This window comes from Haliotis cracherodii, unplaced genomic scaffold (genome assembly GCF_022045235.1).
Source record: "Haliotis cracherodii isolate W230 unplaced genomic scaffold, xgHalCrac1.p SCAF_34, whole genome shotgun sequence".
NCBI lineage: Eukaryota > Metazoa > Mollusca > Gastropoda > Lepetellida > Haliotidae > Haliotis > Haliotis cracherodii.
In genome coordinates this window covers 510,199-534,629 of record NW_027266291.1, presented here as the reverse complement: position 1 = coordinate 534,629, position 24,431 = coordinate 510,199, and the positions used below count along the sequence as shown (strand labels likewise).

Sequence of the window (24,431 nt, the reverse complement as noted above, 5' to 3'; positions counted from 1 at the left end):
GTATAACATGCCAACACAGTCATTACACATCTTTGAAGACCTCCTGTTGAATAAAGGAAAGTAATATGCAAAATGCATCATGTTATCCAGATGGAATTCATCTCCATATTAACACTATATGTATATATAGTTCACATAAATAATAGTTATATGATATCGTGGATAAATGATTTGAGAAAAGAATGACCGATGCTTAATAATAATCGCAAATGTATTCAGCTAGTTTAAATAATGACATATTATTTTGTCTGTTTCTACAGGTTCACAGCATACAAAAACAACGGCCTGAATGTCTGGACGAAAGCTGGAATCGTCATCATGAGTAACTTCACGTAAGTATGAACACAACTGACTCCTTGATCAGAGTGAGTGAGTATGGTTTTACGCCGCTTTTAGCAATATTCCAGCAATATCACGGCGGGGGACACCAGAAATGGGCTTCACACATTGTACCCATGTCGGGAATCGAACCCGGGTCTTCGGCGTGACGAGCGGACGCTTTAACCACTAGGCTACCCGACCGCCCCCTCCTTGATTAGAATACCCATCACAATATATAGAGAATTTAGTAATCTGCATTGAATACGTATACATATCATACAAGTTTAAGCTTCCTTGTCGATTTGAAGGAACATTCTTTCCATTTTTATGACAGGCTAAACAACAGGCTATGTGTGTTTTGAGCAATCACATTTCAGTCAAAATTAACACTATTTTAATATTTGTCTCATTGTTTCGTCATACATCAGAGCCTGATAAACAGGCAACAGTCGTGTTCTTTATGTTGGAAATCGTGTCCAAAAGGATATCCACATGACGTCAACATGACGTCAACTGTGATGTCATGACACATAACGTCAACTAGGATATCTGTTTTACGTGAACAAAGATATCTGCTTTACGTCAAAAAGGATATGTGCTTTACATTTACAAGGATATCTGCTTTACAGTTCAAGGATACCTGCTTTACATTAACAAGGGTATCTGCTTTACAGTACAAGGATACCTGTTTTACACTAGCAAGGATATCTGCCTTGCATTAACAAGGATACCTGACTTGCATTAACAAGGATATCTGCTTTACATTAACAAGGATATCTGCTTTGCATTAACAAGGATATCTGCTTTGCATTAACAAGGATATCTGCTTTATGTTAAGAAGATAATCACCTCTACATTAACAAAGATATCTGCTTTATGTTGACAAGGATATCTGCTTTATGTTAAGAAGATAATCACCTCCTCATGAACAAGGATATCTGCTTTACATTAACAAGGATATCTGCTTAACATAAACAAGGATATCTGCTTTGCATTAACAAGGATATCTGCTTTGCATTAACAAGGATATATGCTTGACATTAACAATGATATCTGCTGTACATTAACAAGGATATCTGCTTTGCATTAACAAGGATATCTGCTTTACATTAACAAGGATATCTGTTTTATGTTAACAAGGATATCTGCTTTATGTTAACAAGGAAGAAGAGGATGTCTATACAATTAGAGTCTTCAGCATTTCAGTTGCATTATCTTTCACACCTTTAACGGTCTTTGTGTTTAGTGCATGTTCACATATATTTCCACAGCCTGGCAGATGCTACGAGAGGCATCACTATGGCTGCAGGGACGTTTGAGACATACGCTGAGATAACCAACTCCCTGTTTGTTGGGGAGACGGACAACCTGGGACTGCCACAGGAACCCTTTGGGCGGTCAAGATCAGGAGCCGCGTATGTCATCGTCATTTTTTGCAGTCCAGGATTTATGTATATTTATATTCTCTATACGCCGGTTATATTTTGCTTGCTCCAAGCTTGAAAAAAATAATAACAAGAATCCCTCGATATCAGTCATCGTGTGTTAAGAATTAAGATTTCATTTATGGGCAATTTTGGAATGACCCCCTGTTGACGAAAGTCAGAAAGATCAACAACACTCTTTTTATAAAAGCTTGTTCTTCTCCAGCGATGAACCTCTCCAAGGGGTGTTGTTCTACCAGGGCCCAGGACACGTGACTAATACCTTCTTTGACAAGTATGAGACGATTACATCAGATCAGATCACCAGATACGCGGGGGCCATCAGTGTGAAGCGCAGCAACCCCTACCCCCCTAAAGCCAGCAGCCATGTTGAGGGGATCAAGTTCGGTTTCTGCGATGTGGTATGTATTTGTCATGTGTTACCTGTCTATCAAGGCCCAGTCCAAAATTAAACCATTTTCACCAGATTGTACAACGAAACAGATGACGAGCATCATTGCTCATGTACGACGTCTATCTGCGTCGTTGTGTACTGACGTAAAGATCCAGTGTTGTCTTGTTTGCAATACTGTGATGTGAATCGTGCAGTAAAATAGTACTGTGTATTAAATTGTATTAATGAACTATCCATCATTCAGACTGAGGGCAACTGGGCCTTTAAGGGTGATCCATCTGTCCCCACCCTTAAGAACAGAGACGGCAACAGACAGATCACCTTCAGGGACATCGACGGCAGCGTGTCGGGGATGGCAGGGACCCAGTTCGTGCCGAACACACGTTTCCACACCACCAACCAGTGTGACTACAGACCTGTGTCTAACTTTGCTGTGTGCCCTCATGACTACGCTAAGGTAGGAATGAAGTACTTGGTGAAAGATATTGAAAGATTCACTCACTCACTCGTTATTGTTTACCTTCCAATTGTATACCTGAACAGCAACATAAAGCATTCTAATGTTAGGACCATAGTGAAGGTGGGGGGTGGGGTAGCCTAGTGGTTAAAGCGTTCGCTTTTCACGCAGCAGGCCCGGGTTCGATTGTGAAGCCCATGTCTGGTGTCCCCCGTTGTACTTTTGCTGGAATGTTGCTAAAAGCGGAGTAAAACCATACTCATTCACCCTTAGAGATGGTAACAGGTGTGCCGCTAACGATCAGTTACCGTGTATCCCTTAACGTGTCTACAGGTCTGGTGTGGGTGTGTCGGGTTGGCTGGGTTTAATTTATATTTCAAAGTGACCTTATATTTTCATTATTATATCTGTAATGATTTCTTTAAAACTGTCCCACATGTTTATTCTTTCCCAAACAATCGATAATGAGCACTTACACATGACCACAACATCGTCATTGGGTTGACTCATAAATTTTCATTTGAAATCACTCATCGAAATTATTGCGTACCTTGAAAGTATATTGGTTACATGTCGGGTACGGGTTGGGCATACCATTATTATACCAGGAGTTACTTTGGTGATGATACTGTATTATTGCTGACTTCAGAGATATATGTTATTCCATGTGACGGCGTGTCTATATCAGTGAAGGTTGATACTGTTGAGTGCAACCGACTTTCATCGCTTTTCTGATTGCAAAGTCTCCAAATACTTTACTCACATTCCAGGCTGTCTTTAAGGGAGACGGAGCTCTTAAAACATTGGAGGAGAACTACCCAATGTACATGCGCCGGGACGACAGACCTGATGATCCCTTTGCCTTGCAAGGTATCTTTTATATCTATCCAGGGATGTTTCGCATGTACATGTTTCCTTATGTCATGTCTCAGACGTCGATGACGTGCTTTACTTCAACGCATAATAAAAAAATTGGCATATTTAAATGTTTTAATGTTGTGAGCAGTAATATGCTTCACGTTGTCGATAGTTGGGATCAAATAAAATCATCAACTTTTCCATTCGGTTTTATCAAACTACATCCAGAACAGACACATAAGTATCCGAGATATATCCTTCGCCTGATGGATATAGGAGGTACATGTATGGAGCTTCGTAATCATGTCAAATAACGCACGGATCGGCTCTTCAATGGTGTTTGTGTGAAAAGCAAGTTTTGTCCTTTCTTACAGGCACCAAGGGAAATATATACCTGGTAATCAAGAAGAAATCCTACACGGTGTATTTCAACGGTACAGCTCCGACGAAGCTAACGGTATCTGCAGAAAATCTGGAAAGGTAAGTTCTTTATACAAGTGAACGATGTCGTTAATGCTAGTGTAGCGTGTGCAGCGGGCAAGTGTATGTCCTGTGTCATACCCAGTTCATTGTGTCGTTATGCAGCTATTCGTAATATGCATATTGGTTAATCTAGTCAGTGTTATCCCTCAGCAAAGCATCGGCTCAGATTGCACACACTTCCATTTGTTTGTCTATCTTTGTGTTAGCTTCAACATCTCCTTTCATATGTGGGATGATAGCAGACGTAATGATCAGCTACAAAAGACATAACATAACGGTCAGAAATTATGACAGCATAGTACACTTCATAAAACCGATTTTATATCCCTGCGTGTGAGTGTGTGCAAATATGTCTATGCCAGTAACTCCACGTTTCAGTAATAACAAAATGTATCTATTGCTGCTTCAGTGGGGACTATGTCAGACTCGGCCTGTGTTACCCGAAAGACGTGACAAGCTTCAGCTTCTCCAGTGGACTTCCCAGGATAGGGTCAGCTACTCCGGCAATCAGCGTCAGTAGCATCAGCGACCTGGACCGCGACACCACGGGGAGGGCCTACTTCTGGGACAAGTCCACAGGGTGGGTATAGGTACAGCAGAGTATGGAAGGGCCAAGACATAGTGGTGTTTACAGGGTGGGTATAGGTAGAGCAGAGTATGGAAGGGCCAAGTCATAGTGGTGTTTACAGGGTGGGTATAGGTACAGCAGAGTATGGAAGGGCCAAGTCATAGTGGTGTTTACAGGGTGGGTATAGGTACAGCAGAGTATGGAAGGGCCAAGACATAGTGGTGTTTACAGGGTGGGTATAGGTACAGCAGAGTATGGAAGGGCCAAGTCATAGTGGTGTTTACAGGGTGGGTATAGGTACAGCAGAGTATGGAAGGGCCAAGTCATAGTGGTGTTTACAGGGTGGGTATAGGTACAGCAGAGTATGGAAGGGCCAAGACATAGTGGTGTTTACAGGGTGGGTATAGGTACAGCAGAGTATGGAAGGGCCAAGTCATAGTGGTGTTTACAGGGTGGGTATAGGTAGAGCAGAGTATGGAAGGGCCAAGACATAGTGGTGTTTACAGGGTGGGTATAGGTACAGCAGAGTATGGAAGGGCCAAGACATAGTGGTGTTTACAGGGGGGGGGGGGGGTATAGGTACAGCAGAGTATGGAAGGGCCAAGACATAGTGGTGTTTACAGGGTGGCTATAGGTGCTGCAGAGGATGGAAGGGCCAAGACATAGTGGTGTTTACAGGGTGGGTATAGGTGCTGCAGAGTATGGAAGGGCCAAGACATAGTGGTGTTTACAGGGTGGGTATAGGTACAACAGAGTATGGAAGGGCCAAGACATAGTGGTGTTTACAGGGTGGGTATAGGTACAGCAGAGTATGGAAGGGCCAAGTCATAGTGGTGTTTACAGGGTGGGTATAGGTACAGCAGAGTATGGAAGGGCCAAGACATAGTGGTGTTTACAGGGTGGGTATAGGTACAGCAGAGTATGGAAGGGCCAAGTCATAGTGGTGTTTACAGGGTGGGTATAGGTACAGCAGAGTATGGAAGGGCCAAGTCATAGTGGTGTTTACAGGGTGGGTATAGGTACAGCAGAGTATGGAAAGGCCAAGACATAGTGGTGTTTACAGGGTGGGTATAGGTACAGCAGAGTATGGAAGGGCCAAGACATAGTGGTGTTTACAGGGTGGGTATAGGTACAGCAGAGTATGGAAGGGCCAAGTCATAGTGGTGTTTACAGGGTGGGTATAGGTACAGCAGTGTATGGAAGGGCCAAGTCATAGTGGTGTTTCCAGGGTGGGTATAGGTACAGCAGAGTATGGAAGGGCCAAGACATAGTGGTGTTTACAGGGTGGGTATAGGTACAGCAGAGTATGGAAGGGCCAAGACATAGTGGTGTTTACAGGGTGGGTATAGGTACAGCAGAGTATGGAAGGGCCAAGACATAGTGTTGTTTACAGGGTGGGTATAGGTACAGCAGAGTATGGAAGGGCCAAGACATAGTGGTGTTTACAGGGTGGGTATAGGTACAGCAGAGTATGGAAGGGCCAAGTCATAGTGGTGTTTACAGGGTGGGTATAGGTGCTGCAGAGGATGGAAGGGCCAAGACATAGTGGTGTTTACAGGGTGGGTATAGGTACAGCAGAGTATGGAAGGGCCAAGACATAGTGGTGTTTACAGGGTGGGTATAGGTAGAGCTGAGTATAGAAGGGCCAAGACATAGTGGTGTTTACAGGGTGGGTATAGGTACAGCAGAGTATGGAAGGGCCAAGACATAGTGGTGTTTACAGGGTGGGTATAGGTACAGCAGAGTATGGAAGGGCCAAGACATAGTGGTGTTTACAGGGTGGGTATAGGTACAGCAGAGTATGGAAGGGCCAAGTCATAGTGGTGTTTACAGGGTGGGTATAGGTGCTGCAGAGGATGGAAGGGCCAAGACATAGTGGTGTTTACAGGGTGGGTATAGGTACAGCAGAGTATGGAAGGGTCAAGACATAGTGGTGTTTACAGGGTGGGTATAGGTACAGCAGAGTAAGGAAGGGTCCAGTCTCAGCGAGGAGAAGGTGTTTACAGGGAGGGTAAAGGTGCTGCAGAGTAAGGAAGGGTCCAGTCTCAGCGAGGGGAAGGGGTTCACATGGAGGATATAGGTGCTGCAGAGTAAGGAAGGGTTCAGTCTCAGCGAGGAGAAGGTGTTTACAGGGAGGGTAAAGGTGCTGCAGAGTAAGGAAGGGTCCAGTCTCAGCGAGGAGAAGGTGTTTACAGGGAGGGTAAAGGTGCTGCAGAGTAAGGAATGGTCCAGTCTCAGCGAGGAGAAGGTGTTTACAGGGAGGGTAAAGGTGCTGCAGAGTAAGGAAGGGTCCAGTCTCACTGAGGAGAAGGGGTTCACATGGAGGGTATAGGTGCTGCAGAGTAAGGAAGGGTCCAGTCTCACTGAGGAGAAGGTGTTTACAGGGAGGGTAAAGGTGCTGCAGAGTAAGGAAGGGTCCAGTCTCAGCGAGGAGAAGGTGTTTACAGGGAGGGTAAAGGTGCTGCAGAGTAAGGAAGGGTCCAGTCTCAGCGAGGAGAAGGTGTTTACAGGGAGGGTAAAGGTGCTGCAGAGTAAGGAAGGGTCCAGTCTCACTGAGGAGAAGGGGTTCACATGGAGGGTATAGGTACAGCAGAGTATGGAAGGGCCAAGACATAGTGGTGTTTACAGGGTGGGTATAGGTACAGCAGAGTATGGAAGGGCCAAGACATAGTGGTGTTTACAGGGTGGGTATAGGTACAGCAGAGTATGGAAGGGCCAAGTCATAGTGGTGTTTACAGGGTGGGTATAGGTACAGCAGAGTATGGAAGGGCCAAGACATAGTGGTGTTTACAGGGTGGGTATAGGTACAGCAGAGTATGGAAGGGCCAAGTCATAGTGGTGTTTACAGGGTGGGTATAGGTACAGCAGAGTATGGAAGGGCCAAGTCATAGTGGTGTTTACAGGGTGGGTATAGGTACAGCAGAGTATGGAAGGGCCAAGACATAGTGGTGTTTACAGGGTGGGTATAGGTACAGCAGAGTATGGAAGGGCCAAGACATAGTGGTGTTTACAGGGTGGGTAAAGGTGCTGCAGAGTATGGAAGGGCCAAGTCATAGTGGTGTTTACAGGGTGGGTATAGGTACAGCAGTGTATGGAAGGGCCAAGTCATAGTGGTGTTTCCAGGGTGGGTATAGGTACAGCAGAGTATGGAAGGGCCAAGACATAGTGGTGTTTACAGGGTGGGTATAGGTACAGCAGAGTATGGAAGGGCCAAGACATAGTGGTGTTTACAGGGTGGGTATAGGTACAGCAGAGTATGGAAGGGCCAAGACATAGTGTTGTTTACAGGGTGGGTATAGGTACAGCAGAGTATGGAAGGGCCAAGACATAGTGGTGTTTACAGGGTGGGTATAGGTACAGCAGAGTATGGAAGGGCCAAGTCATAGTGGTGTTTACAGGGTGGGTATAGGTGCTGCAGAGGATGGAAGGGCCAAGACATAGTGGTGTTTACAGGGTGGGTATAGGTACAGCAGAGTATGGAAGGGCCAAGACATAGTGGTGTTTACAGGGTGGGTATAGGTAGAGCTGAGTATAGAAGGGCCAAGACATAGTGGTGTTTACAGGGTGGGTATAGGTACAGCAGAGTATGGAAGGGCCAAGACATAGTGGTGTTTACAGGGTGGGTATAGGTACAGCAGAGTATGGAAGGGCCAAGATATAGTGGTGTTTACAGGGTGGGTATAGGTACAGCAGAGTATGGAAGGGCCAAGTCATAGTGGTGTTTACAGGGTGGGTATAGGTGCTGCAGAGGATGGAAGGGCCAAGACATAGTGGTGTTTACAGGGTGGGTATAGGTACAGCAGAGTATGGAAGGGTCAAGACATAGTGGTGTTTACAGGGTGGGTATAGGTACAGCAGAGTAAGGAAGGGTCCAGTCTCAGCGAGGAGAAGGTGTTTACAGGGAGGGTAAAGGTGCTGCAGAGTAAGGAAGGGTCCAGTCTCAGCGAGGGGAAGGGGTTCACATGGAGGATATAGGTGCTGCAGAGTAAGGAAGGGTTCAGTCTCAGCGAGGAGAAGGTGTTTACAGGGAGGGTAAAGGTGCTGCAGAGTAAGGAAGGGTCCAGTCTCAGCGAGGAGAAGGTGTTTACAGGGAGGGTAAAGGTGCTGCAGAGTAAGGAATGGTCCAGTCTCAGCGAGGAGAAGGTGTTTACAGGGAGGGTAAAGGTGCTGCAGAGTAAGGAAGGGTTCCAGTCTCACTGAGGAGAAGGGGTTCACATGGAGGGTATAGGTGCTGCAGAGTAAGGAAGGGTCCAGTCTCACTGAGGAGAAGGTGTTTACAGGGAGGGTAAAGGTGCTGCAGAGTAAGGAAGGGTCCAGTCTCAGCGAGGAGAAGGTGTTTACAGGGAGGGTAAAGGTGCTGCAGAGTAAGGAAGGGTCCAGTCTCAGCGAGGAGAAGGTGTTTACAGGGAGGGTAAAGGTGCTGCAGAGTAAGGAAGGGTCCAGTCTCACTGAGGAGAAGGGGTTCACATGGAGGGTATAGGTGCTGCAGAGTAAGGAAGGGTCCAGTCTCACTGAGGAGAAGGTGTTTACAGGGAGGGTAATGGTGCTGCACAGTATATCCAGTTTCCCCGAGGAGAAGGTTCGGTGTCTTGCATTCACTCTGGAATCCCAATATATTTCAGTTACCTTCTCATGCTTTACAGGTTGTTATTCATCAAGATATACTCCAGTGTTGATCGCGTTGATGGCGAGAAATGTCCAGGGTACCGATGCCCGTCACTTACCATCACCAGAACAGGTGGCAGCGATGACCTCGTCGACTGTTACAACGACGCATACGATGGAACCTACAACTTAGCTGAAGATGTAAGTTTTACTGCCTTAGAAAACGCAAAAAAATACTTTACCTTCAAAGAAGAGGTTTTCGTGTATAAGTTCAAACATAACTATCCACATCAAATATTTCAGGATGCAGTGAACATACCCACGGCTAAGCCTTGTACCAAGACAACATCAGAGGTGAGTTGACATACCCCGCCCCACCCCCTCACTCACATCACATGCTGCTAGGTCTTCTGCACACCCAGTTGCTCATGAAACTAAATGCGTTAACTGAGTGATTTGGTGTACTGGGAATTGTTTGTTCATATAATAACGTGTCATCATTTGTGTGAAAATTACTCAATGTCATACAAGTCGTTGGTTAAACTCAAGAGCACGAGGTATTAACACAGTATGAAACATGGTCCACACCGATACATATCTGAGTTGTGTGTAACAAGGCCGCGAATTATATATCACTCGAGCTTCTACTTCTTGTCAAGTTGACTGTCAACAATTCAAGCAAACAGTGCCAAACATAACAGATTTTTCTTCTAGCAGTATCCTTCAAGTATCAGCCCTACCTTTTTCCATCAATGTACATAGGTGCATAAACTTCATACCTACCTGATATGAGCCATGTCAATTTACATGTCTTGACTACCAGTTGTCGGACTTGTGAAAGCCACGGTACCTGAATGGGTTAGATGACTGACTTTGTGAGTTGACGATTAGGTGCCTCACTCTGACTGTGGGTTCGAATCCCGGATCGGACTCAACCCTAAAACGTACTAGAAACTGTACTTTACTTAGACAGTGTTATCCCAAATATATCAGTTATTATACCTGATTCAGACACTTCACTGAGGAGGAGGAACTTAAGCTCGACATGATGCTAGTATTATTGCACTCAGTGCCATGAACTGCAGCCCTACCTGATTTTATTAATATTCTCATCCAGGGATTTGGTGCCGAGGTGGAGGCGAATTTCTTCAGTGCTACAGCTTCTACTCCTGTGTGTCCCTCTGACCCTGTACATCAAGGTTAGTACTCTACTCCATGTGTCCCTCTGACCCTGTACATCAAGGTTAGTACTCTACTCCATGTGTCCTTCTAGCCCTGTACATCAAGGTTAGTACTCTACTCCATGTGTCCTTCTGGCCCTCTACATCAAGGTTAGTACTCTACTCCATGTGTCCTTCTAGCCCTCTACATCAAGGTTAGTACTCTACTCCATGTGTCCTTCTGACCCTGTACATCAAGGTTAGTACTCTACTCCATGTGTCCTTCTGGCCCTGTACATCAAGGTTAGTACTCTACTCCATGTGTCCTTCTAGCCCTGTACATCAAGGTTAGTACTCTACTCCATGTGTCCTTCTGACCCTGTACATCAAGGTTAGTACTCTAATCCATGTGTCCTTCTGACCCTGTACATCAAGGTTAGTACTCTACTCCATGTGTCCTTCTGGCCCTCTACATCAAGGTAAGTACACTATTCCAGTGTGTCCATCTGATGTATAGCAGTGCTGATTAAGATCTCCCCTTTTTTGGTAGCCAGCCATATTCACGACCAGGAAGCCCTTTTCCCATGCGTTGCGACTGAACCTTTCTCATTGTGACCATAGGTCGATCAACACCCGAAATGAAAGGTTGCTACAAAGACAGCTTCAACTTCAGAGATGTCCCCCATTACTTCATTAAGCTGACGATGTCCATGACTGTCAGCTCCTGTGTAGAAAGGTAGGTGGACAACATGTGGTGTTAATTCACGGATACTTATAACATGAAATTGACAGGCCAAGTTTCAAGTGATTGTAAATTTGTTTTCAAGAAAGAAACAAGTAAAGAAATATTGTTCTATCTTGATGTGTTATTCAGATGCTACTACCGGGGCTATGTGTACGCTGCTCTACAGAACGGTAACGAATGCCGATGTGGGAATATGTACGGAGGCTTTGGAAACAGCACCATGTGCTCCAAGTCCTGTTCTGGCGACAACACCGTCAACTGTGGAGGTTCCCTGGCTAACGCTGTCTACACCACCGGCAACGGTATGCGTCTATGACTGATAACACAATAGGTAACATCATCAAGCAGCGTTAAATAAATGCGTCTGGGTTGTACCGAATGAACGAAACCCTACCTTGCGTATTACTTTGGTAATGCCAACTGTGACCTCCATAAAGTAAAACTGATGAAGACAAGATAAATAGTAATGATCTGATTATTGTTTCAGCTGCACTTTCGGCAATGGCCAAGTGTAGGACAACAGGCGCAGTGATTGACGGGAAGTGTTATTACCTCACTTCCGGTACCTATTCGTATGTTGAAGCTCAGGCACAGTGCGTCAAACTTGGCGGGAACTTGGCCACCATCAACTCACAAAGTGTACAGGTAATTCAGATATAGAGGGAGTAAAGACGACGTGACTACATGAAATTGTTTAATATATTGATAACAACTTCTATATTCTTTGTAGTGACGTTTCAGGGTTACTTCTGCCCCCTTCATCAGACATCATAAAAAAGTGTCATGTATTCATTTTCCTCCAACCGCCATGCTGGTGATGTAGATAATGATCACTTTCAGTCTGAAGTGGAACGCTACATGAGACCCTTCAAGACTGACGCCTGGTTTGGTCTGAACGACGTTGCCAGGGATGGCACCTACGTCTTCATCGATGGTACACCACTTGGCAGTTACAACAATGTTATGCCTGGTCAGGGCATGTCATCAAAAGAAGATTACGGAGGTTGGTACATTATGAATTCTTCTAGATGGTAAGTTCTAAATATTTCGAATTATAATGAATTGAAGAACTGTCCATTGCTGTGTGTTGAGCATGTGTGTGTTTCAACCAATACCCTGCAACTCATCGAAAGTAGTTACGGAGGATAAAATTGTATCATGTACTTAGAATATGTTGTGCGCCGTCAAGGAGATTACATTGTTTTGGGTATTATATTTACAGTTATACGAGCAAAAAGCCTTTACGGCTGGGATGACAGTGGAACAGGAGGGAGTCACCGAGCATTGTGTCAGCTACCCCTCAGTGGAAGCCCTCCTTCACCAGGTACGTGTTGTGTCAGTGCAAGCCCTCCTTCGCCAGGTACGTGTTGTGACAGCTACCACTCAGTGGAAGCCCTCCTTCACCAGGTACATGTTGTGTCAGCTACCCCTCAGTGGAAGCCCTCCTTCACCAGGTACGTGTTGTGTCAGTGCAAGCCCTCCTTCGCCAGGTACATGTTGTGTCAGCTACCCCTCAGTGGAAGCCCTCCTTCACCAGGTACGTGTTGTGTCAGTGCAAGCCCTCCTTCACCAGGTACGTGTTGTGTCAGTGCAAGCCCTCCTTCACCAGGTACGTGTTGTGTCAGTGCAAGCCCTCCTTCACCAGGTACGTGTTGTCTCAGCTACCACTCAGTGCAAGCCCCCCTTCACCAGGTACATGTTGTCTCAGCTACCCCTCAGTGCAAGCCCTCCTTCACCAGGTACGTGTTGTGTCAGCTACCACTCAGTGGAAGCCCCCCTTCACCAGGTACGTGCTGGGTCAGCTACCACTCAGTGGAAGCCCCCCTTCACCAGGTACGTGCTGGGTCAGCTACCGCTCAGTGGAAGCCCTCCTTCACCAGGTACGTGTTGTGACAGCTACCGCTCAGTGGAAGCCCTCCTTCACCAGGTACGTGTTGTGTCAGCTACCACTCAGTGGAAGCCCTCCTTCACCAGGTACATGTTGTGTCAGCTACCACTCAGTGGAAGCCCCCCTTCACCAGGTACGTGCTGGGTCAGCTACCACTCAGTGGAAGCCCTCCTTCACCAGGTACGTGTTGTGTCAGCTACCACTCAGTGGAAGCCCTCCTTCACCAGGTACGTGCTGGGTCAGCTACCACTCAGTGGAAGCCCTCCTTCACCAGGTACGTGTTGTGACAGCTACCACTCAGTGGAAGCCCTCCTTCACCAGGTACGTGTTGTGACAGCTACCGCTCAGTGGAAGCCCTCCTTCACCAGGTACGTGTTGTGTCAGCTACCACTCAGTGGAAGCCCTCCTTCACCAGGTACGTGTTGTGACAGCTACCGCTCAGTGGAAGCCCTCCTTCACCAGGTACGTGTTGTGACAGCTACCACTCAGTGGAAGCCCTCCTTCACCAGGTACGTGTTGTGTCAGCTACCACTCAGTGGAAGCCCTCCTTCACCAGGTACGTGCTGGGTCAGCTACCACTCAGTGGAAGCCCTCCTTCACCAGGTACGTGTTGTGACAGCTACCACTCAGTGGAAGCCCTCCTTCACCAGGTACGTGTTGTGACAGCTACCACTCAGTGGAAGCCCTCCTTCACCAGGTACGTGTTGTGTCAGCTACCACTCAGTGGAAGCCCCCCTTCACCAGGTACGTGTTGTGACAGCTACCACTCAGTGCAAGCCCTCCTTCACCAGGTACGTGCTGGGTCAGCTACCACTCAGTGGAAGCCCTCCTTCACCAGGTACGTGTTGTGACAGCTACCACTCAGTGGAAGCCCTCCTTCACCAGGTACGTGTTGTGACAGCTACCACTCAGTGGAAGCCCTCCTTCACCAGGTACGTGTTGTGTCAGCTACCACTCAGTGGAAGCCCTCCTTCACCAGGTACATGTTGTGTCAGCTACCACTCAGTGGAAGCCCTCCTTCACCAGGTACATGTTGTGTCAGCTACCACTCAGTGGAAGCCCCCCTTCACCAGGTACGTGCTGGGTCAGCTACCGCTCAGTGCAAGCCCTCTTTCACCAGGTACGTGTTGTGACAGCTACCACTCAGTGGAAGCCCTCCTTCACCAGGTACGTGTTGTGACAGCTACCACTCAGTGGAAGCCCTCCTTCACCAGGTACGTGTTGTGACAGCTACCGCTCAGTGGAAGCCCTCCTTCACCAGGTACGTGTTGTGACAGCTACCACTCAGTGGAAGCCCTCCTTCACCAGGTACGTGTTGTGTCAGCTACCACTCAGTGGAAGCCCTCCTTCACCAGGTACATGTTGTGTCAGCTACCACTCAGTGGAAGCCCCCCTTCACCAGGTACGTGCTGGGTCAGCTACCGCTCAGTGCAAGCCCTCTTTCACCAGGTACGTTTTGGGTCGGCTACCCTTCATTTGAAACCAACCACTCTACCCCAACCCAATCTAAACCAAACCTACCCTCCGCCGCTAGTCAACAAGACATACTGCGATTAATGTAAATACAGAGGCAAAGAGAGGTGTGATCTCGATGGTCTAACTCAGCTGTATGACATGCTACATGTGAATAACTTGTTTCATTTTTCACCTTCGCTCTGTGAACATGTATAGGAAGATTTCATGTTCGGGCTGTACTTCAACTTTACATTCAAAACAGTACATGTGTACATGAGGACATACGAAATGTACAAGCTTTGTCCATACGACCTTCTCCTTCATTCCAGTAAGTTGTGGTCACAACAATTACGGACAACAATTGAATGTCGGCGACTGTTACCTCGTCATCAACACAGCCCAGAACTACAACAGCGCTAAGCACGCCTGCTACACTAGACGCGGCACTCTGGCTGATGTATCCAACGCTCAGACATGGGTAGGTACTCTCAACCATTACCAAAGATGTTATCCCATCACAAGAACTGCAGAAGTTACCCAGTAACCGGAACTGCAGAAGTTACCCTGTTACCTGAACTGCAGAAGCTATCCCATCACAAGAACTACAGAAGTTACCCCGTAACCAAAACAGCAGAGGTTACCCCACAAGCAGAACTGCATAAGTTACCCCATAACCAGAACTGCAGAAGTTATTCCGTAGTCATTACCACAGACGTTACCCCGTAACCAGAACTGCAGAAGTTACCCCGTAGTCATTACCACAGACGTTATCCCGTAACCAGACCTGCAGAGGTTATCCCGTTACCAGAACTGCAGAAGTTATCCCATCACAAGAACTGCAGAAGTTACCCCGTAACAAAAACAGAAGAAGTTACCCCGTAGTCATTACCACAGACGTTACCCCGTAACCAGAACTGCAGAAGTTACCCCGTAAACATTACTTCAGAAGACACTCAGTAACGATTACTACATAAGCTATCCCGTAACCATTACTACAGACGTTACCCTGTAACCATTGCTACAGAAGTTACCCCATAACTATTTCCACAGAAGTTATCCCACAACCATTGCTACAGAAGTTACCCCATAACCATTTCTAGAGAAACCAGAACTGCAGGTATCCCGTTACTACTACTACTACAGATGGTACCAAGTCACTACATGTATTTACTAGAAATATATATATGGAAGGTAGCCCGTCACCAGAACAATGGGAGGTACCTTGTCTGAACGAGTACAGAATATACCCATAGCCATAGGTACAGCAGGGATATATTAACTAGAACGGAATGTTCCCATTTGTCACCAGAGCAAAAGCAGGTACCTAGTAACCATAGCTACTGAAGGGACCTACTTACCGTACATACAGTACATCATATTATACCTAGACAATGTACCTGGTAACCATCAATACAGTGAGTGTCTGGTAACTATAACTACAGAAAATGTCTGGTAACTATAGCTACAGAACATATCTGTTAACTATAACTACAGAACATATCTGGTAAACATCAATACAGTGGGTGTCTGTTAACTATAACTACAGAACATATCTGGTAACTATAACTACAGAACATATCTGGTAACTATAACTACAGAACATATCTGGTAACTATAACTACAGAACATATCTGGTAACTATAATAATAGAACATATCTGATAACTATAACAACAGAACATATCTGGTAACTATAACTATTAAACATATCTGGTAACTATAACTACAGAACATATCTGGTAACCATCAATACAGTGGGTGTCTGTTAACTATAACTACAGAACATATCTGGTAACTATAACAACAGAACATATCTGGTAACTATAACCATTAAACATATCTGGTAACTATAACCACAGAACATATCTGGTAACTATAACTACAGAACATATCTGGTAACTATAACTACAGAACATATCTGGTAACTATAACTAGAGATAATATCTGGTAACTATAACTACAGAACATATCTGGTAACTATAACTAGAGAACATATCTGGTAACTATAACTACAGAACATATTTGGTAACTATAACTAGAGAACATATCTGGTAACTATAACTACAGAACATATCTGGTAAACATCAATACAGTGGGTGTCTGTTAACTATAACTACAGAACATATCTGGTAACTATAACTACAGAACATATCTGGTAACTATAACTACAGAACATATCTGGTAACTATAACTACAGAACATATCTGGTAACTATAATAATAGAACATATCTGATAACTATAACAACAGAACATATCTGGTAACTATAACTATTAAACATATCTGGTAACTATAACTACAGAACATATCTGGTAACCATCAATACAGTGGGTGTCTGTTAACTATAACTACAGAACATATCTGGTAACTATAACAACAGAACATATCTGGTAACTATAACCATTAAACATATCTGGTAACTATAACCACAGAACATATCTGGTAACTATAACTACAGAACATATCTGGTAACTATAACTACATAACATATCTGGTAACTATAACTAGAGATAATATCTGGTAACTATAACTACAGAACATATCTGGTAACTATAACTAGAGAACATATCTGGTAACTATAACTACAGAACATATTTGGTAACTATAACTAGAGAACATATCTGGTAACTATAACTACAGAACATATCTGGTAACTATAACTACAGAACATATTTGGTAACTATAACTACAGAACATATCTGGCAGGGTGCATTAGTTCAGGGACGCAAACAGAGTACATTTTCTAAATATGTATTTTCACTAGAAATACAAATGCACACAAATCATGAATTTTTTTCATCAGCATGAATCGTCTTATACTACAACATCTGCAGTTGAATTATGATTGAAACCTGGATACCATTCCTTCAGGTGATTTCTAATACAGTCTCACTCTCTCTACAGGCAACCGTCAAGGAACACATCTACCGCTTTGGACAGTCCATGGACTACTGGGTTGAACAGGAAGAAGGGGTGTTTATCGGTGAGTAGGTGGCAGTATTCAGGTATTATTTAACTAAATGTTTACATGGAGATGACAGCAGCATTGGGAATTGATCTGTATTTGGATTGTGGCAAAATGTTGTTGGCAAGTATCCTTGTAATGTTCAAATTCAAATGTAAAATGATATTCAACTTTGCGTATTCAGGATTGGAGGACACAAGGCTGTTCAGTAAGAAAGTGGTTAGGACGGGAAACCTGCTCGGTGTCGTCTGCAAGATCGGTGAGTTAATATATCTTCCTGAAACAAAGGTAAAATAATTATTCACTTAATATCCAGAAAACCTTTGTGTTCAAGTTAATATTTGCTGCAGTCGTCTGTACATCAGCATCTGCCTAACCAGTCGTATCAGCTATTCAGCCTGTTTTCCGTCATTTTCAGAAACTCTGTCAGCTGCAAAGCCGTGCTCAACAGGTATGTTCTGATTTTCTACGTGCTTGTCATACTTAGAGGTCGCTTGGTAATCCACACAACGTAATTCCAATATAAATCTTAATCTAGATCTAGATAGAACAGATTACCAACACTGCTTCGCACTACGCTCTCTGTACTTATTAGTTAGGTCCGCTATGACCTCATTGTGGCTAAAGCACAACACGTGAGTGGCGAGCGCATTGTAAATATGTCCCGGAAACAATCTTGCAATGCAACATACTCTACCTTTTGCCAAAATACATCTTCCTTCCTGAATTGTGCTACTGTGTCTAATGTATCTTGATGATTGGTCGGTAATCAGTAACACAAAGTCTTGCTTACGTGTGTATCCCAAGAATGGGTGTAGCAAACTTAATACCATGTAAAGTTTAAAACTGTGTACAACAATAATCACATCATGATTCCACACTGCTTAAGGCTGGGTTCACAACGGCGACAGCTGTTACCTCTACACAGGAGTGCGCGCCACGTACGCCGCCACCAGGGGATTCTGTAACCAGTGAGTAGTATTATCTTGTAAACATCTTGTCTAGTGATCAGTATGTCCCATTGAGTGGCGGGCATTCTGCTGGCCAGACTATCCTGGTGATCAGTAGCCAGTCTAGTGACCAGGCTGTCCTTGTGAGTGGCGGGCATTCTGCTGGCCAGACTCTCCTGGTGATCAGTAGCCAGTCTAGTGACCAGGCTGTCCTTGTGAGTGGCGGGCATTCTGCTGGCCAGACTATCCTGGTGATCAGTAGCCAGTCTAGTGACCAGGCTGTCCTTGTGAGTGGCGGGCATTCTGCTGGCCAGACTCTCCTGGTGATCAGTAGCCAGTCTAGTGACCAGGCTGTCCTTGTGAGTGGCGGGCATTCTGCTGGCCAGACTATCCCGGTGATCAGTAGCCAGTCTAGTGACCAGACTGTCCTTATTCCAGCTATATGACGGCGGTCTGAACAAAAAATCGGGTCTGGACCAGACAATCCAGTGATTGATATCATAAGCGAAGCTGACCACTCGAACCCGTTAGTCGCCTCTTGACCTATTCTACCCCGGATCTTCAAGGGTCGAATGTTCTTTTGAATGCTGAAAGTATATTGACTATAATGCCATTGTGTGTTGAAACTCGTTCAGACGTGACCCGTAATGAGATGACCTCAGATCTTTGTTTAGCGGCAGCGAGAACCTAGATCTGATTTTAATGAGATTGCTGGAGATATTTAATTTCTTTCAATGAGACAGAGTATAGTCTTGTACTTACTTTTGTGCAGTCCCAATTGTTCGTGAAGAAGACGCAACAAATCGTCCAAATGAATGGTATAAATTTGGCCTTCGTCTTTTCTTGTGACCTTGGCTGCGTCGACGTCAATGGGATGTCAAAACTCACTACATTGATGTTGGCTAACGTTTTTTATCTTGCTATTACATCAATGTGTTTTTAAGTACATTATGTGTGGTACAAGAGGGCTGTTTAAGATACATACTAATTAATAATAGCCATTAAACATTTCATAGAATGAACTGTCTGGTGAGGTACTGCGAGTCGTAACCTTTTCATTCTTTCAGTTTGTGTTCTCTAGCATCTATCTCAGAGATGACTTACGATTCCTGGAAGTATGAACGTTTCTTAAAAGATGTTTTCAATATGTGTTTTCTTTTATCTTCTTGAATGATGTTTTTGGTGGGGAGCTAACTTCGTACTGTTTGTATTACAGGGGTGACAGCCAGGTTCTCACGGTTCTCAGTGACGCAGAAAATACCTTCGTGGGAGACACTGTGAAGACAGAGACGCTCAATCCTCTAGTCTACATTGGTAAGTAGACTTCTTATGTTGCTCGGGTACAGGCGCCAGTAGTCTGCAGCACCGACATTGAATGTGGAGATTGTGTTCCTTTTGGTCTATCAGTATCATTACCAGCTTCATATCAAACATCATACCCATTAACATACCCTGCATCGTACCCACCAACGTACCCAACACAGAGCCCTGCATCATACCCAGCCATGTACCCAACACAGTGGCCTGCATCGTACCCAGCAACGTACCCAGCATCGTACCCTGCATCGTACCCAGCAACGTACCCAGCATCATATCCAGCATCGTACCCTGCATCATACACAGCATCATACCTAGCAATGTACCCAGCAATGTACGAAGCATCATACACAGCAACATCACCTGCATCGTACCCTGCATCATACACTGCATCATACCCAGCAACGTACCAAGCAACGTGCCCAGCATCGTACCCAGCACAGTACCCAGCATCGTACCCAGCATCGTACCCTGCATCGTACCCAGCAACGTACACAGCATCATATCCAGCATCGTACCCTGCATCATACACTGCATCATACCCAGCAACGTACCAAGCAACGTGCCCAGCATCGTACCCAGCACAGTACCCAGCATCGTACCCAGCATCGTACCCTGCATCGTACCCAGCAACGTACCCAGCATCGTACCCTGCATCGTACCCAGCAACGTACCCAGCATGATATCCAGCATCGTACCCTGCATCGTACACAGCATCATACCCAGCAACGTACCAAGCAACGTGCCCAGCATCATACCCAGCACAGTACCCAGCATCGTACCCAGCATCGTACCCTGCATCATACCCAGCAACATACCCAGCATCGTACACAGCAACGTACCCAGCAACATACCCAGCATCATGCCCTGCAACATATCAAGCACAGTACCCAGCATCGTACCCAGCAACATACCAAGCATCGTACACAGCGTCATACCCAGCATCATACCAAGCATCATACCCAGCAACGTACCCAGCAACAGGAGTTTCACAGCAGTGCTCCGAACAAACTGAACTACTGCTGAAATACTCACTCACTCATTCTCTCTCTCTCTTCAAACGTATCTTCTTCGTCAGTGTTTCCGTCTGTTATTGCGTGTAACAGGTATACATCATACCCAGCAACATGTACACTGTTGTGTAGGCACGTTGTTGTACAATATTTAGGGTCAAACATAAGTCTTGGTTTCACGAACAATCCGATCTGCTATATAACTTTCAGAGATTTCATCCATTGGGTCATTCAATTACTGAAAGTGTTTGGATCAAATAAATCTGTATTTGTCTACAATTAGAAATAAATAATAATGTGAATGCAACAGTCCTGTAAATGAGGACATTGTCGAATGTGATGGTTTGGTTTGGTTGGTTGGTTGTTAAACGCCACAATATTCCAGCATAGTAGCCTTAAACGGCAAGCATGGGTTGCTGAAGACCTTTTCTACCCCGGATCTTCACGGGTCTCGAATGTGAAAGTCTGCAGAAACAGAAGGGATTAATTGCCCTGTGAGACTTAGTATTTACGGTCATTAAAGTGCATTCATCTGTGAAAAATCGTTCAAGACTTTGGTATAAAGTATGATGCATTATGTGTGCAGGGTACGTCTACAATAATGCTGCCGACGCCTATGAGTGGGAAGACGGGTCTTCATCAGCCTACACCAACTGGAACAGGAATCATGGGGAGGACAACGTGGTCAATGGAGAATGCGCTAGACTGCTGTCACAAAACTACAAATGGAAGAATACTAAATGCAAATCGAGAAATAGTGTAATGTGCAAAGCGCCCACTGGGCCGTGATTTTGAATAGTTAGCACTATTTCAATTATGATATCTCGCAGGTAATAATTTATTTCATGGAAATTCACAAAGTGTAGATATAAAATCATGACATATCTATGTATGCTTTGGATCTAGAAATTTTGTATTAAGGAAATGTAAACAAAAATACTACACTTTGTAACACATTGTCACAAATCTAAGTTTACTTTTGGAATCTAAACACCTTATTATTTCGGAAACTGAGCTGAAAGATGTCACTGATTGTCTTCTGTTCTTTCCGTTAATGATTAAAAAAGCAATCTGTGCATGAATTCTGTTTGTGTTGATTTATTTATTTGTAAGAATTCATTTTTATATGTTTTTGCTTTTACGTGTGCGCCAAAAATGTTTGGAGTGATTGCTTAAGACACTGGTCTGCACTACTACCAGAAAGGCTCTACAATGTAAAATGGTACAATTATTTTATACAACGGGACGGCAGTGAGAAGTTGATCGATCTCTTTTTTATTTCCCGTGCAATAAATGTATACGGAAAGTCTTGAAAACAGTATATGAAAATAAACAAACAAAATGAAAATATTCCATTTCCAACACATTCCAAAATAATTCGCAAGAAATTCTAATAATTTGTTGCGATGGAATCCTAGAGGGATCATTGTCGAGTTGTCGCCCTTGCAAAAACAAGCAAAAAGAGTCATAATTAACCAACAATTTGTGGCACTGTCACGCTTGGAATATTAAAATTGCTTTACTGTCAATTCAAGTTGTTTCAAGATCAAAATATGTCGCGTTGACACATTGTCGCCCCATCTGAAGTATGTAAAGAAAGGCTTTAAAAGGCTTGACAAGGCAACAATGCTATATATGTTTATAACATCGCAATTATGTTACCTTGCATTACGCTACTCGTTTCTCATTGGTTAGTGAACGGACACGTATTTCCCATAAACCCCGCTCACAGATAAGGTACATATTTACCGGCTCGGGGTACGTAGCCTCGCACACAGGGTACATCACAGCCTCTTCCCCTCGAGACTTGTCGACAACTGACAATAGACACATCTGGTTCAGATTGGCTATGTGACTACAGATGTACCGAGTGCATGGGTTTACTACAAGAAAGGTTCAGGTCATTAGGAGATATCAGTTTGGAGAGTTATGAAATTAAAGCTGGTGATATGAGATCAATGTATTCGCTGTGTGTGCCATAATAGTCACTTTAAATTGTCAATATATACAGGTCATCATTGGCCCTTAAATTACACACGATTTAGGGGTAGGACATGTTTTAGTTTTTGACATTTAGATCTAACCAGTCAATAGCTTTACCTTAAAACAGATCTTTTGAATTTAAACTTCAGTTACTCTGACAGCCTCTAAATATAGTGTTCGTTTTTCGTACTCACTTTCGCAGTGATTCTATGTGAGCAATAGAAATGAAAGGCTGGTTCAAGCAAGGGGTCTATCTACGCACATGGTCAATGTGGTGTGATATAACATGGGAGTTGTGTTACCTTTAGAATACAGCAGTGTTCAATTAAATCAAGATAGAGCGGTATCCTTTCATATTAAAGCATTCAAACCGAAGACTAAACACGCATCTGAACTTAACATGATATACGGTTATATACCCAGGAGTAGTATATGCTATGGGGGCTCTGGACCAGGCCCCAGGCCCCATCAAAGCGACAAAAAGCTTCAAATTATTATTTTTTTAAATGAGATACTCTGGCCAGGTCCAGAGCCCCCATAGCTTATACTACTCCTGGGTATATAACCGTATATCATGTTAATGAGGATATAGGGTCCCCATTGTTTAGACTACTTTTATATATACACATTAAATGTTTAGATTAGATATGAAAAAATATGTATACATAGCTTCAATGAATCAAAATGTCATGATGCCAGACTTTGATTCTGCACAGGCACAGACAGACAAAGCCACTAAATCACAGGATAAAGAATTGAAATTGAGAGAGCTTCCACTAGGACTATGTTATACCAACGAACGAGTGACATTATATACTATGATAGGTTTGTCTTGTATCTTATCTTTAATTGACAAAGACTGAACTTCATGTAAGGTATGGGCACCAACTAGTACCTCTCCAACATTTGTTTATTCTGTTTATAAACCAAAATTTTGTTCTTAATGAAGAACCATTTTTTTTTTAAATTGTGTACATCAAGTTGGATCAAGTTTACTATAGTCCTAGATTATGTTTGAAAGTTATTATAACCATCCTTTTAGTTGTAAAACAAGTTTACATATTTTTTTACCAATCACGGCGTTTTGTTAAATATATATGTGCATAATATTCAAGTTAGTGATGCCAGTTTTTGGTACCTAGGATAATATAATTAAATTTCAAATATAGTAATATTTACGTTGGTGATCCACTCATTATCAGTAGTGGGGAATCCATGCGTCTAGTACTAAATTGAATTGTTTTCACATATAATTATTATGTTTCATCAAGGTTCGATCCTATAAGATAAAAAGATAAGATCCTTTAAGATAAAAATGCTTTGGTATGGAATTCTTAGGGGCCTGTCCAACCGGGTTTAGTAGACTTTGTTCGGATCTCTTGTTTAATTGTTTTGTATTTTTTTTAGTTCAGATAGTACTAAACATAACTCTCCCTCAGACATCTTACCATCGGCATGCTTCAGCACTTTTTTTGTAAACTACAAGAAAATATTGACATACCTGTGGCTTTGAAAGGAATACATTAAACTTGTATAGTTGAGAGATTACTGGTATGATGTAAACGATCGTTGAAATGAATATACTCTGAATGGCAGAGAATGATAACAGAAGGTACATTTGTGGGGCGAAAAGGTCAAGTTGTGGATGGACGAGGCGGTAACCACTCGTAAAGGGAGATAACTCCCGTGTTGTTAGTATAGTGCAGCTGACAAATAAATCAGCTCTCTGATTTACCCTAAGCAGGCGAGCTAACCATGATCTGCAGGCTAGATAAATGGGCCCCACTGTGAAGCAGGGAACCAGCATAATAGCGATACCATTGTGG

The 24,431-nt window shown here is 44.0% G+C and overlaps 1 pseudogene; it reads left to right on the top strand.

Moving 5' to 3' along the window:
- Positions 1-21,684, top strand: part of LOC139477702 (cell surface hyaluronidase CEMIP2-like) — a 34,586-nt pseudogene extending 12,902 nt beyond the window's left edge.
- Positions 21,685-24,431: the final 2,747 nt, after the last annotated feature.